This window comes from Populus trichocarpa, chromosome 10 (assembly GCF_000002775.5).
Source record: "Populus trichocarpa isolate Nisqually-1 chromosome 10, P.trichocarpa_v4.1, whole genome shotgun sequence".
NCBI classification, from domain to species: domain Eukaryota; kingdom Viridiplantae; phylum Streptophyta; class Magnoliopsida; order Malpighiales; family Salicaceae; genus Populus; species Populus trichocarpa.
Window position 1 is genome coordinate 6070568 of NC_037294.2, and position 15944 is coordinate 6086511.

The window sequence follows — 15944 nt, forward strand, 5'->3', positions numbered from 1 at the left end:
CTTTTCTTTGTCCCAAAACAGCACCCACATCATAATCACTAGCGTCACACATTATTTCAAAAGGTAATGACCAATCAGGAAGTTGAATGACAGGAGCAGAAGTAAGCAAGTTTTTAAGTTTAACAAAGGCTTCTTCACAATGTTCAGTCCATTCAAAAATATTATCCTTTGTTAGAAGGTTACTCAATGGCTTAGATATTACACTAAAATCTTTGATGAACCTTCTATAAAAACCAGCATGTCCTAAGAATGAACTAACATCTTTAATAGATTTTGGTGTTGGCAAGTTAGCAATTAACTCGATTTTAGATATGTCAACCTCAATTCCTTTCGATGAAACAATGTGACCAAGGACAATGTCGTTTGTTACCATAAAGTGACATTTTTCCCAATTCAGTACAAGATTCTTCTCTTCATGCCTGCTCAAAACCTTTTCTAAGTTAGTCAAACAATCATCAAATGAATCGCTAAAAACAGAAAAATCATCCATAAAAATTTCAAGAAAACGTTCAACCATATCACTAAATATATTGAGCATGCATATTTGAAACGTGGCTGGTGCATTACATAATCCAAAAGGCATCCTTAGATATGCAAAAGTACCAAATGGACATGTGAAAGTAGTCTTCTCTTGATCTTCCAATGCAATTTTAATTTGGTTGTAGCCTGAATAGCCATCTAGGAAACAATAAAATTCATGACCTGCAATTCTTTCTAGGATTTGATCCATGAAAGGTAAAGGGAAATGATTTTTTCTAGTCATTAAATTAAGTTTCCTATAGTCAATGCACATGCGCCAACCAGTAATAGTCCTAGTTGGAATTAACTCATTTTTCTTATTTGTTATCACAGTGACTCTAGACTTCTTGGGTATAACTTAGGTAGGACTTACCCATTTGTTGTCAGAAATAGGATAAATGATTCTATTATCTAGAAGCTTAATGACTTAATTTTTCACTACTTCTTTCATATTAAGGATTAAGCCTTCGTTGCATTTCTCTAGAGGGTTTAGCATTTTCCTCCAAATAAATCTTGTGTGTGCAAATCAAAGAACTAATTCCTTTTATGTCAGCTATGGTCCATCCTAATGCATTTTTGTCCATTTTCAGAGTTTGTAATAACTTACCTTCTTGATGTGTATAAAGTATGGAAGAGATTATTACCGGAAAAGTTTTATTTTCTCCCAAAAATGAGTATTTGAGATTGAATGGTAACGGCTTCAAATCAGGTTTTGGTGGTTGAACACTTGAAGGTATGGATTCAATTGATTGTGGTGGCAATTCCTCAATTTTTGGTCTCCAATTATTTACCTTTGATTCTTCCGGAAAATAAACCATTTGCAAATCGTCAGATTCATCAATCTTAGTTTCACTGGAAGTGGTTTGAAATTGATCATGAACTAATTTTTCAGTAAAGTCCACTTCCTATAAATCATTATCATCTCCAGGTTGCTTGCAAATGTTGAAAATATTCATCTCCAATGTCATGTTTCCAAAAGATAGCTTTATCAGTCCATTCCTACAATTAATCAATGCATTAGAAGTTCCAAGAAACGAACATCCTAAAATAACAGGAAATGAATTACATTCTTCAACAGGTTGTGTGTCCGAGACAATAAAATCCATAGGATAAATGAATTTATCGACTTTTACTAACACATCTTCAACTATTCCTCTAGGCACTTTTACAGATCTATCAGCAAGTAAGAGAGTTACAGAAGTTGGTTTTAACTCACCTAGATTGAGACTTTGAAAAACTGAATATGGAAGTAAATTCACACTAGCTCTAAGATCAAGTAAAGCTTTTTCAATTTTATGTTCTCCAATAAAGCATGAAATTGTAGGACAACCAGGGTCTTTATATTTCAAAACATTATTGTTCTGAAGAATGACACTTACTTGTTCTGCTAAAAAGGCTTTCTTTTCCACATTCAGTTTTCTCTTCATAGTGCACTGATCTTTAAAAAAATTAGCATAAGAAGGTACATGTTTAATAGCATCCAACAAAGATATATTGATCCTTACCTGCTTGAAAGTTTCAAAGATTTTAGAGTTGTGATTGACTTTTCTTTGTTTGGTCATGGCATGAGGAAATGGAAGTGCTGGCGAGGAATCAGTCTTTTCTTTGCAATGTTCAGATTCAACCCCTTCCTTACCCTCAGAGATTCACTCATCATCTTTTTCACAAGGTTCAAGAAAGGGTTTTTCAATAACCTTACCACTGTGAAGAGTGATGACTGATTTGACTTGATCCATGTGTTGGCTTCCGGAACTACTTGCATTTACATTGTATTGCCCCTTTGGATTTTGTTGTGGTTGAGATGGAAACTTACCTTTCTCTTAAAAACTAAGAGCATATGTGAATTTTGCAAGAGTATCTTTAAAATCTGTCATGCTTTGAGCAAGTGGAGTGTTGATTGTCTCTTGCTTTTCAATGAATGCATGCAATGTTTCCTCAAGATTTCTTCTAGGAGGGGGAGCATAAGGAGGTGCATATCCATGAGAATTTTGGAAATTATGGTGTACTTGAAATAGTGGCTGTGAAGTTTGTGCATTATTCTTCCAACTGAAATTTAGGTGATTTCTCCAACCAGGGTTGTATGTTTACGAGTATGGGTTATGATTGGGCCTTTGGAAACTGTTTAAAGCATGGGCCTATTCATGGAGGCATTCCTTGAATGAAGGCAAAGTTGGACAGTCATTGGTTGAGTGTTCATTGGTTTCACAGATTTGACACACAATGTCTTGAACATATTTTAATTGACCACTCGTTTTCAATTCTAGTACCTCGACTTTTTTAGCTAAAGATGCAAACTTGGCTTGGAGGTCATGATCTTTCCTAAGGTTGTACGTTCCTCCACTAGATGTATGAGGTTGAGTTTTACTTGGTGCCTCATAAGTGCTTGTAGTGTCACAATTTTGAGCATTTTTAGCTAGCAAGTCTAAGTACTGCATTGCTTTCATCAGGGTCTTTATCTTCAAAAGTTTCATTGCATATCAATTCAACCATTTGTCTATCTCTAGGTGTTAACCCTTCATAAAAATATGAAACCAATCTTCATGTTTCAAAACCATGATGAGGGCAAGTATTAAGCAAGTCTCAATACTTATCCCAACATTGGTAAAATGTTTCTCCTTGTTTTTGAGTGAAAGTGATGATTTTTCTTTTGAAAGAGTTTGTTCTGTGGGACAGAAAAAACTTCTTTAAAAATTGTTGTTGCATTTCATCCCAAGCACGAATAGATCCTGGTCTCAAATTTTGTAGCCATGTTTTAGCTTTATCTTTTCATGAAAATGGAAAAAAACTTTAATCTAGTGGTGTTCATGCTACAATTTAAGTCATTATAGGTGTTACAGACCTCCTCAAATTCTCTCAAATGCAAGTATGGATTTTATAGATCTAAGCCATGAAAAGAAGGTAAAAATTGAATAATGTCTGGCTAAAAATTAAAATGAGATGCATCAAAGGGGAAAACTATGCATGAGGGTGCACTTGTTCTTGTGGGATTCATGTGGTCTCTAAGTGTTCTCACACGATTATTCTCATTATTCTCATTATGAAGCGACTAATTATCTTCCCTGGCTATATTTTCTGAAAATGATGAGGATACCCTACAAAGTCTACCACTTAATGTACGTGACCAAACTCTCATGCACGTGTAGGAAGAGAATAAAAGGAAGAAGAAAACAAAAGAAAAAGAAACAAAAGAAAAGAAACAAAGTTAGATACAAGAAAAGTGAAAAGAGAAAATAAAATAAATATTATAATTTATACAAGAATTTACCTCCCCAACAACGGCGCCCAAAACTTGACACGACCAAAAGATTGATGTCTTCTCCCAAGTGCAGGAGTGTCGAAGTAATAAATAACCCGGCAAGACCGGGGTCGAACCATAGGGAGGTTAACTATATAAATTATAAATAACAAGAATACAACAACAACAACAATATTAATAATAACAATAGTAGTAGTAGTAGTAGTAGTAGTAGTAGTAGTAGTAATAAAGAGAGCTTTGAGATGTGATATTGATATAAGGATTAAACAATGATAAAAACAATTGTCAAGGTTAGAGGATCCACTAATGGTATTTCAAACAAGTATAGTATAAACTCTTATTATTCAGCTGGAAACCACGCACAAAGGAGGTTCCAATCGGGTTATAAATTGTTAACATGATTACATTAGTTATCTTATTTGAATAATGTTAATACTTGTAAATGTTGTCAGGCATTCATGATTATAACTTATGTTAACAACAAATCAAGTTCCTTTCATAGCACAGGTGTCGGTTATACCATACGGTTTGGGCTATGAAAGTGCCAAGTATTTGTTGTACCAAGGGTTATACAACATAAATCTAGGTTAACCATTTAACAACCAAAGTATTAAAAGTTAACAAGATAACAAATATAAAACATGTTAGTATCAAACATTAAGGTCCATGTTGAGTTTATACTATACTTATTCTTACACCATTAGTGTAACCTTTTCACCTTGACATAATAAACTTAGCTAAACATAATGAAACATAAATAAACAAGATAAGGACATAAATAAGATATAAGTTAACTAAGTAAAGGAAATGAAATGAAAAGCATAAACAAGAGATTAATATTAACAAAACTTAAGCAAAATATAAAGAGAGATCAAGAACATGATCTTGATCTGAAAACCAAGATGCCTAAATACATGGCAAATGCCTCCTTTTATAGACCAAAATTTGGAACTATTGATTTGATGACTAATTGTTGAGTGGGTGGCCACATCTTGACTTGGTGACAATCCTTATCTTCTTGTATAAACAAAACATCATTGCTAACGTCAGAATTTGAACAGATTGTCCTCATGAAAGTTCTAGGAAATTGTCTCAGCTTTCCAACAAAAAAAAGAATCAGTGCATTTGGACTTTTAGAACTCAAAATATGGGCTGAACAATGAATAGTGTCTAGGTTGTAGGACAAATTCTGACTTCTCCGTGTTGCTAAGATTTGGACTTCCAAACAGCAGAATTAAGTCTTTCACTCTCATAAATGTTTTAGGCCTATGTCTTAGCCTTCTAGCCATATAAACCAAATTGAAATCAAAGATCCACAGCTTCAGATATGACCCAATGACTGAACAGTGTTCCAGTTTGGACTGAACCAGCATCTCTTTTCTAAGCTTAACCCTCTCTTTGTCTTCTCAATTTCAGTAGTTAAACTCATCAATCAATCATTTGATTTATGTGATAAGCCTGCATTTAAGATGAACATTTACCATAAATTAAAGGTATCTTATAGTATCAGACTTGTTATTATAAAACATGCTTTAGTTAAGGAGTTATTGATGCTTTAAGTGCAAAATGATGATATAAAACCTTGATAAAAATGCACTTTTAAGTACTAATCATGTTATGAAAGGAACTTGATTTGTTGTTAACATAAATTAACATCATGAATACCTGACAACATTTACAAGTATTAGCATTATTCGAATAAGATAACTAATGTAATCATGTTAACAATTTATAATCCAAATAGAATCTCCTTTGTGTGTGGTTTCCAGTTGAGTAATAAAAGGAGTTTATAATATACTTATTTGAAATACCATTAGTTGATCCTCTAACCTTGACAATTGTTTTATCCTTGTTTAATCCTTACATCAATATTCCATAAAATTCTCATAAACTCTTTGTTTTATTATATATATATTATTTGTAATTTATATAGTTAACCTCCCTGTGGTTCAACCTCCGTCTTGCCGGATTATTTATTACTTCTACACTCCTACACTTGGGAGAAGACATCAATCTTTTGATCGTGTCACCTAACATACACTAAATATATGCTAGTCCACACCCCATATCACACTTTTCATATTTTCGTTGTCTATGTAATTTCATCACTTAGAAATTCACACAACAACCTTTCACCTCGAATACACATACATTCAAAATACTATCCAAAATATCGACATCATTACGCAACTTTCCTCCTTTCATATAATATCCAACATTCGGTAATTCACATTTCACATCAATAACATATTAAATTATGGAATTTAACTAGAAAGTATAGGTGTGGATCACCTACCTGCATTAGAAAACCTACTCGTGCTCCCTTGTTGTTGTTGCTGTTGCACCATGCTTATGGTCCCTCCTGCGAATCACATATTTATCTCATAATTTTTCCTCATTCAAGGATATGTTTTATAATAACCATATCAACAACAATAAGTCTTTATTTCAATTATTTCTTTATATTTTATGTTTTTCTCATTACACCCATTAATATTGTTGTTCTTTGTCCAACCATAGTTATCATTCATTTCTTTATATTTGAACTGTTATTGTTTAAATCTTGAACTGTTACTATCCAACTGTTACTATCTAGACATTGAACTGTTATTGTCCAACCGTTACTGTCTAGACATTGAACTGTTACTGTCTAGACATTGGATTGTTATTGTCCAGCTGTTACTATCCGACCTCTCCTTAGATTTTTAACTATATCTAGAGTTCTAGAACTCCGTTTCAAGTGAGATTGGTCTCATTAGAAAGCTAAGACACGAGGCTACAAGTTCTCTGAAGGAAAGAGAACCCAGTTCTACCCCCAAGATAGTCAAAATTGCTAATCAATTAATCAGTCTTACTGCCCTACAGGGTTTGTTATGACCCAGTCTCGGTTGGTGACCCATAACTGGAGTTCTATAGCTACCAATTTAGCAAGATTAATTTTCTTAGTTAGTCAACATCCAAAACTACAATTTATATGAAGAAACCTATTCCTAATTCCTTCATCCTCCTACCCGAAATCTCATCGAAAGTCAGGAGATGAGTCTATCCAAATTCGTCACCCCTTCCATTCACAAACTACATTTTCTGGGAAAATTATAATGGTTTCGCAACCCCAATCATATACAACATATGAATTAACTTAATTTAACATCTATTACATTTTCCCCAATTCAAGTCTAAGAACCCTAATCTCTAATTCAACATCAAGGCATCAATTCATAATCGAATTTGAAACGACTTATAGGACCATGATTAGAACATCTTACCTGGTAAGAATCAAGGTTTCGATCTTCAACCAATCGAAGATTTTCGACTCCCCTTTTTTCCTATGAATAGTCGGCACTCCCCTCCCTCTTTTGTTCAAATTTTTCTTGTTAATTCCTTGCCCCTAAGTGTTTATTCTACCTATAAGTGTATTTTTTTTTTCAATTAAATCCAACCCTCGACATTATCGAGTTTATTTATAATGTCTCGAATCATTTTGCCTGAAAATTTATATTCAAAAATTTTCGAATTCCTGTTTTTATTTAACCATATACCTGAATTTCTTCACTTTTATTTCCTATGCAGTTAGTTTGCAATTTAAGCAGCCTTTATTTTTCCCGGGGTTTACATGTCCATTGTTCAATTATATTATAAGGAATTGTTGATATGTTGACATTGAATTTGATTTTTAACAGGGATGTCTCATAGCCATGGCCGTTTAGAACTTCGTCCTATGTATTTTGGAATAAATCATGTAATAGTATGATTAGATGACATGCATTTTGTACAACTATGTAATGGCTATGAACTGCTGATTGGTAATTTTGTAAGAACTTATGATGACAACTTTCAAAGTCGTGAATATGGATTATGGTGTGTATGAACACTTCATGTTATGGATGCAATGAATATGTACCTTCTTTTGTGATGCTATCGTATATTATATGTATGTGTGACGTACTGCATCTATTAATGATGTCTACTTGTTGAAATGATAAATGGTATCACGCAAAGCATCAATGGAATGTGATAATACAAAAAAAAAAGTACCTCATTTCCAACTTGTTATGAATAAATAGTATGTCATGAATTGTTGAATTGTTTAGGGTCATTACACGAAATATCACTTAGCTTTTATTTCATCATTGTCGGAATTCAACACATACACATGGTATCCTGTGCATCCCTTCCTTAATAACTTTCTGGCAATCACAACCGAAATTAGGTTAGTCAGGATAGTAGTCCTTTATCCCCTAAAGATCATTCTTCTACCCCCAATCCTTGAAAGGTTATAATTTTTGTGTAATAATCTATCTGAGCTTTGTGTTTACTTAGTCAATTCATGCCTAAGATTACATCAAAATCGTTTAATTCTAAGGGTATCAAATCTACTTCCAACTCATATTCATCTAGGCCAATTTTCACACCCACATACATACCATTGGTTTCTACCACATCAACTAAAGGTGTCCCTATTTTAAACCTCTTTTTCTACCCTTTTTGCTTCTTTCCCTAGATTGGCTACAATTCTACTAGTTATAAATAAGTGAGTGACACCTGGATCAAACAAAACATGTATATTTTTAAATTATTCATGTGTAGTGTACATGCCACTACATTAGATGCTACTCTGATGTCATCATGTGTCATGTGGAAGACCCTCCCCTAAGTTGGTCATTATGTATCCTTGACCGTCCTTGGCTGGAATTAGCCCATGATTGTGTGGATCTCACTGACATGTTCACTATGATGGACTGCTTGTGACTCTAACTTGCTTGTTTCATATTCTATATTTGCCCAGTGTTCTTGTGAGGGCACTCTTTTTTGAAGTGTCCTTTTTCACCACAGTAATGACATCATTATCCTAGATACTAACAAGCTCTTCATCTATGACCCTCTTCTCGACATACAAAACATCACCCCAAGGAGATTGAACAATCACTGGGTTGTCCCTCTGTTCACAACGTACACAAAGAGGGTAGATAATATTTTTTCTAGTCACTAGATCCCCTAGAAGGGTTAGTCCTCGGGTGTGTCTGTCGCCCCATCACTCTTCCACTTGATGTTGGTGAGAACCCACTAATGTCCCCCCTTTCTTCTTGAACTAATTAAACAGTCCACTCTTCCCCTTTTTCGGAAGCGGCGGCCTATTCGCAAAAAAGTCAATATCCTTTCTCTTTCCAATTCCATACTGGCCCTAATGGCTTTCCCCAATACATACTTCCAATGTGTGAAACCTTGGTAAATTATAATTTAAATAAGCAAATGACTCGGTGGAAACTCTGTAAAACCCTAACAGAAAACTTCACCATGATGCATTGAATAGTGAGAAATAAAATAGAAATGGTGGCAAATTATAAATCCACGGTCAAATTTTATGATGTTAATAAAAATATTGATAATTTAGAATCGGTAATGAGATGAGTTAGTTAAAATAAAATGGAATAGTATTGAATTATTAGAAAATAAATTTTAGAGGGAGATTTTTCGCATGATATTTTAAAAGCGAACCGAGAAAATGCATTTGGTTAAACGAAAAGGGTGCCCGAACTTGACATAAAGGTGTTTTAGTAAATATGGATAGATTTTCTATATAAGTAGCAAAATTATGCAGAAAATACCTATGATGGCCGAATGAAAGAAAATAAGAGAGAGAGTGAGAGAGAGAGAGAGAGAGAATACCTTGAGGGTAGAAACTCAAATGGCCATATCTCGGGATTTCATCATTGGATCGGGCTAGTTTTAGGATATGTTATGTAACATCCCCCATTCCAGGATAAAAACAACAATCTCATGTCAACCGAAAAACAGAGTAATGTATATATATAACTTCGACAGAGTCCCCCCTATACCGGAAGGTCCCAAGTTATCGACATGTAACCTGTTTACACTTCTAATAACTCGCATCTCATAACTTAATCCCGACCCAATCATCCTGGGATTCAATTCCACAAATATTCTCACACCTATCAACCACAATATTTATGATATACATTTAATTATACAAATTAAGTTATACAAACATTTTCATGTTTACAAAATACAGGGGTATACTCCCTAGAACCTAAATTACAAGAAGGGAACATAAGCTAGGATCTACTCCTGGAGTGCATGCAATGATCCTGAAACAAAATACATATTATTGTAAGGTGAATATCACATAAATATAACAACACGAATATCTAACAATTTCAACAGGGTAACATGCATTTATATTTTGTTTACTTTTCCCTTCTGGTTTTCATTAGAATCTCTTCCTTATTTAACTATTAATAATCGTTCCCTCTTCCACTATTAACCTCCATTCTAGATTTTATAAGATCAAACATGATTATTTTTGTTTAACACATTACCGATACCAATTTCACTGGTATCATCATCATCACCCCATAGGAGTCGATGCAAGGTGATCCCCTTACCCGGGATCCTAACATACACTAAATGTATGCTAGCCAATACATGGTGATCCCTTTACCCGGGATCCTAACATACACTAAATGTATTCTAGTGAATACATGCTTGATCCCCTTATCTAGGATCCTAACATACACTAAATGTATGCTAGTCCTGAGATCTTAACATACACTAAATGTATGCTAGTTTACGCCTCAAATCACACTTCTCATATTTCCTTTCTTAGTGATAATTTCATCACTTGGCAATTCACACAACAACCTTTCCCCTTGAATACACATACATTCAGTAATTCACATTTCACATCGGTAATATATATTAAATCATGGAATTTAACTAGAAGGTCTAGGTGCGATTCACCTACCTGCAATAGAAACTCTACTCGTACTCCCCTGCTGCTGCTGTTGCACCACACATGTGGTCCCTCCTGCAAATCACAGGTTCATCTCATAAATTTTCCTCACTCAAGGATATGTTTTATAATAACCATATCAACAACCAATAAATCTTTCTTTCAGTCATTTCTTAATATTTTACGTTTTTCTCATTTCACCCATTAATATTATCGTTCTTTATCCAACCACAGTTATCATTCCTTTCTTTATATTTAAACTGTTTCTGTTTAAATCCCGAACTGTCACTGTCTAGACATTGAACTATTACTGTCTGACCTCTCCTCAGATTTTTAACTATATCTAGAGTTATAAAACTTTGTTTCAAGCAAGATTGGTCTCGTTGAAAAGCTAAGACATGAGGCTACAAGTTCTCTGAAGGAAGGAGAACTCAGTTCTGCCTCTAAGACAGTTAAAATTGCTCATCAACAAACATTTGGACTGTTATTATCCAACTGTTATTGTCTCGTTTTTGAACTGTTATTGTCTGACCTCTTCTTAGATTTTTAACTATATCTGGAGTTATAGAACTCCGATTCAAGCGAGATTAGTCTCATTGGAAAGCTAAGACATGCAGCTACAAGTTCTCTGAAGGAAGGAGAACCCAGTTCTGCCTCTAAGACAGTCAAAATTGCTCATCAACAAACATTTAGATTGTTACTATCCAATTGTTACTGTCTCGTTTTTGAAATGTTACTGTTTGACCTCTCCTTAGAGTTTTAGCTATATCTAGAGTTATAGAACTCTGATTTAAGTGAGATTAGTCTCGTTGGAAAGCTAAGACATGAGGCTACAAGTTATCTGAAGGAAGGAGAACCCAGTTCTGCCTCTAAGACAGTCAAAATTGCTCATCAACAAACATTTGGATTGTTATTGTCTTGTTTTTTAAATTGTTACTGTCTGACCTCTCCTCATGTTTTTAACTATATCTAGAGTTATAGAACTCAAATCTATAATTTAACATCTAGGCATCAATTCATAATCGACTTCAAAACGACTCATAAGACCATGTTTAGAATACCTTACCCGGTACGAATCAAGGTTTTGATCCCTCCTTTTCTTTCTAATGACAGCCGGCCCACCCCTCTTCTCTTCTTGTTTAATTTTTCTTGTTAATCCCTTGCCCACCAGTGTTTATTCTACCTATAACCCTTAATCTTAGATGGGTTCTTGAAATTTTGGTGTCTCTCTTGATCTGTAAAAATGGATACAAAAACTCCTTTTTTTCTTTCTTCACGATAGGTGCAGATTTGTTTTTTGTGAGAAGAGTAGTATTTATGCTCTATAATTATTCTTATTTGCATTTAGGCCCTATTTTCTTTAAGTGTATTTTTTTTTCCCCCACTTCTTTTTAGTTTAGTTTATTTTCTTTAATTTAATTCAACCTTGATTTTCTCGGGATTTACATGTTATGTTCCTCACCACCCTCTAACATCTGAGCGTTGGGGTCTTAAGGCTCAATTCATTGAGAGATATAGCCCTCGAAACATTTCAAGAAAAAAAACTCCATGCAGGTTAGTCACAATCGCCGATGATTTTCTCCTTCATCCACCGTTGGATCCTAATCAATTAAGGATATGTTGGTCATATTGATGAGCTCTTCATTTTGAACAGTTGAGATCAGAATTAGAGACTCCGACGAGAAATTGTTCATTGGTTAACAGTATACTATCAATTTTCAGGTCAATTTGGTTTTGTTTCGATCTAGGGAGATCTATCCATTAACATGCTCTGATATTCAGATATGTGTCACATGACATAATGATGGTTAACTTCACCATTTGGATTTGATTAGTTCTAATTGAGTTAGGAGAAACTTTAACCTTGCTGAAACTTTTGTTTAAATTAAGTTAGCAAGAATGAAATAAATGGAAAGTGTGGCGGCTTGATTTGTGTGTAACCATGAAAAGCAAGCTAACTATGATTTAAATCGAATAAAATCCTTGGTGTCTTTCCTTAGGCATGTTCGACCATATTATTGGTAAGGAAGATAAGGTTGATAAATTGTGTAGACATGACGTACATGTGTAGGTGTTAAGTGGAGGATTTAATGAAAAGTGAGGATTAAATTATAGGGGGAATGAGAGGTGGGGGCAAGCAACCTATAAAAAGAACCTTGTGACAAATATGGATTCTAGAGAAGTTTGTATAGGCTAAATTAGTAGTAGAAACATGAATAAGTGATGATGATATATATAAACCTTAGGATATTAATGTAAAAACAAGATGATAGTAGGAAAAGTGAGATATTGGTTGTCTAATCCATGTATTGGGACTGAACAGTTCGGTCACCCAACTTCCAGTTGAGGTTAAGGCACCAAAATGATAAAATTTAAGATTGGTTGCTCACCAAGGTTGTAGGTATGGATGTTATCTTTCAAACAAAACTAATCTTGCTTAATTTGGAGTTATAGAACTCCAAATATGGATTGAAACTGGAAGAAGGGTTGAATTGTCTTGTATTGGATAGATTGTGTTGAGTGCTATAATAGATAATTTCAGGTGTGTTAAGGGCAAAACTGGGCTTTCTATCCTTCAGTAGATTTGCAGACCCATGTCTTACCTTTCAAAAAGTCAAGTCATGCTTAAAATCAAAGTCTATAACTTTACTTACGAATAAAATGGTAAACAGTGCTCTCGAATGAAAACTGGTCTAGGAAGTGTAATGAGGTAGTTGAAGGAAAATAATCGGAAAATAAAATTAATACATGGGGATGAATTTATGTGAATTAAATTTCAATAGTATGAGAATGCACATTGTGATATTATAAAAGGTTACTAATTGTATCTATTGATTCCCAAACGGGAGAGATGCTTGGAGCAGGGTCGTCAGTAGTTGAAAGGACTCGGTCGGTTAGGGAAATAGGTAGGTTCCTCACACCTTGTATTTTCAATTTGTGTAAACTTATTGATAAATTTTAGAATTTGTTGTTGTATTGCTATGATAATATTGGTATGGATCAATTAGTTATGATAATGTTTAAATAAACATGAATATGTTGCGTACATTGGTATAGATTAGTTAATTATGATAATGTTGAAGGGGGTATGAGTACTCTGCATGCATTGTTATTTACCAAGTTAGTCATGATATTATTAGACTGGATATGAGTACCTAGCATATATTGGTAGGCACCTTATGCCTCGTTAAACGGATATTAAAAGTGTTCTTCTAAATATTACATAAAATCCTAATATATCCAAGATATCATTTTGAAAACTCAATAAAATATGAGTGACAGACATCTACAACTCCATATGAGGTTGAGATGCACTTGATGTTACACAAAATATAAACAACTTATATAATGGATCATCACACACACACACACAAAATTGCATTATTTATTAATTATAGGCTAAACTATTATCACTAAGTGCCATAATTTAATTGATTTTCAGTCATACAACAACTGATATTACAAGTCTTTAAACGATGACTAATTATTTACATTCCCGATCATCGAGCACACTGACGCCATTAGTTGCCAAACTAGAAGCTGATCAATTTTAAAATCCCAGTCATCAAACATGTTGGCGCCATTAGTTTCCAAACCAGGAAACTAATCAATTTAAAATCCCATTCATTAGAAACTTACATACTTCCAATGTAATGGATACACTTGTAATTACACAAAATCAAGAGTAAAATTATATGTCATTGTAAAAATTTAAAATTTTATCTACATTATTAAAACTTTATTCTTTGACCTTATCTCTATTATTAAACTCGAGATGTTTGGAAAGATTCTATCGCACGTCTTTATAAAACTTGATGATATTAATTGTCTTGATTATTCTCTATTATGGATGTTTAATAGTTGATGGAAGTCAATGAGACTTATGATAATTGAATGACACTGGTGTGTTGTGCCAAAAAGACATGTTGTGATTGTCGATAACTTGGTACCACTCTGGTTAAAGGGAGACCCAGTAGAAATTATGGCAGAAATAATAATAATAATAATAATAATAATAATAATATAAAAATTACACTGAAAATTTTCAATGAGTCGCAAAAAAGGATGTAGAAAATCGGAGTTGTTATACAATGCTTGTGACGCTTCAATTAACTCCCTCACTATTTTGAATTGTAAGGCAATGAATCCTTGCCTCAACTCCTGGCGGAAACCATCCTTCAATTTTTTTATCATATGCTCTTTGGTTAGGACATAATGTGGGGCAATTAATGAGAGGTCATGAAATCGCCTTTCATGCTCCAGCACCGACATCTCTCCTTGTTTCAATGCCAGAAATTCTTGTTCCTTCACCTTGCGATAATACTTGGACTAGAATTGATTTTCAATTTGAATTTGAAGTCAATCCAGGTCAATGCTTCTGTAGCACGTCTTAACTGGATGGTTTCCCACCATGTCATGGCTCGATCAAATAGTAACTGTGTGGCGCAATTTACCTGTAAGTCTTCGGGAATTTTAATTTGAATCATAGTCTTCTCCACTTTCATGATCCATTTTCTAGCTATTTCAACATACTACTCCCCCATATAGGGTTTGTAGCCCATTTCTCTCATGCTTTTAACCAGTCGTACCAGGAGCACCACATTATCAGTGGTTGCATAAATCCCTAGGGTTGCTAGTGGGGTCGGTGTTGTTAAGACTGTATGAGGTATAGTACTGGTCATACCTTTTGTTATTGCCTTGACTATTTGCACTATAAACCTTGGATCTGCATAAGGTGTGGATACTCATGTTGAAGTCATCGGAGGGGTATCTTTGTTCTTCCTTGCAGGTCCGACCTTGTCGCTCGTATCCCCTCTGTTCATTTCAGGGCCTGTTCTTTCTAAATTCCCGCTTCTCCTTGTCTAGACTAAGATGATATTACGGGCACATATAAAGCAGTATCATCTAGAAGACCTTCCTCTTGCCAGTTATCAACATCCTTGCCTTTACTCCTCATCTGCATAGAGGGTGGTTCATTATGCGTTCTTTGTCGAGTGCATACCATACTAAAACAAACAATGCTTATAAGTATTCATTTCAGTTTCTCCAGGACCAAAACCAGGAGCTTTGATACCAACTGTAATAACCCATAAAATTTAATTGATTTTGATATAATACTTATTCGTAATAAGTAGGAAATGAGGGTATTTTTTTGTCATAGTCCTTTATATAAGGTATAACGAAACGATTCTTGAATTCTATTCTTAAACTTATAGAACTATGCATTGCAAGATACCATCTATCATTTCAATAACCAAGCATCTTTAAGAATCTATGTAAGCTCTCTCTCTCTCTCTCTCTCTCTCTCTCTCTCTCTCTCTATATATATATATATATATATATATATATATATATATATATGATAGTACTACAAAAGAAAGATACATGTTCATTATGTTCTTAACATGAAGTAAACAC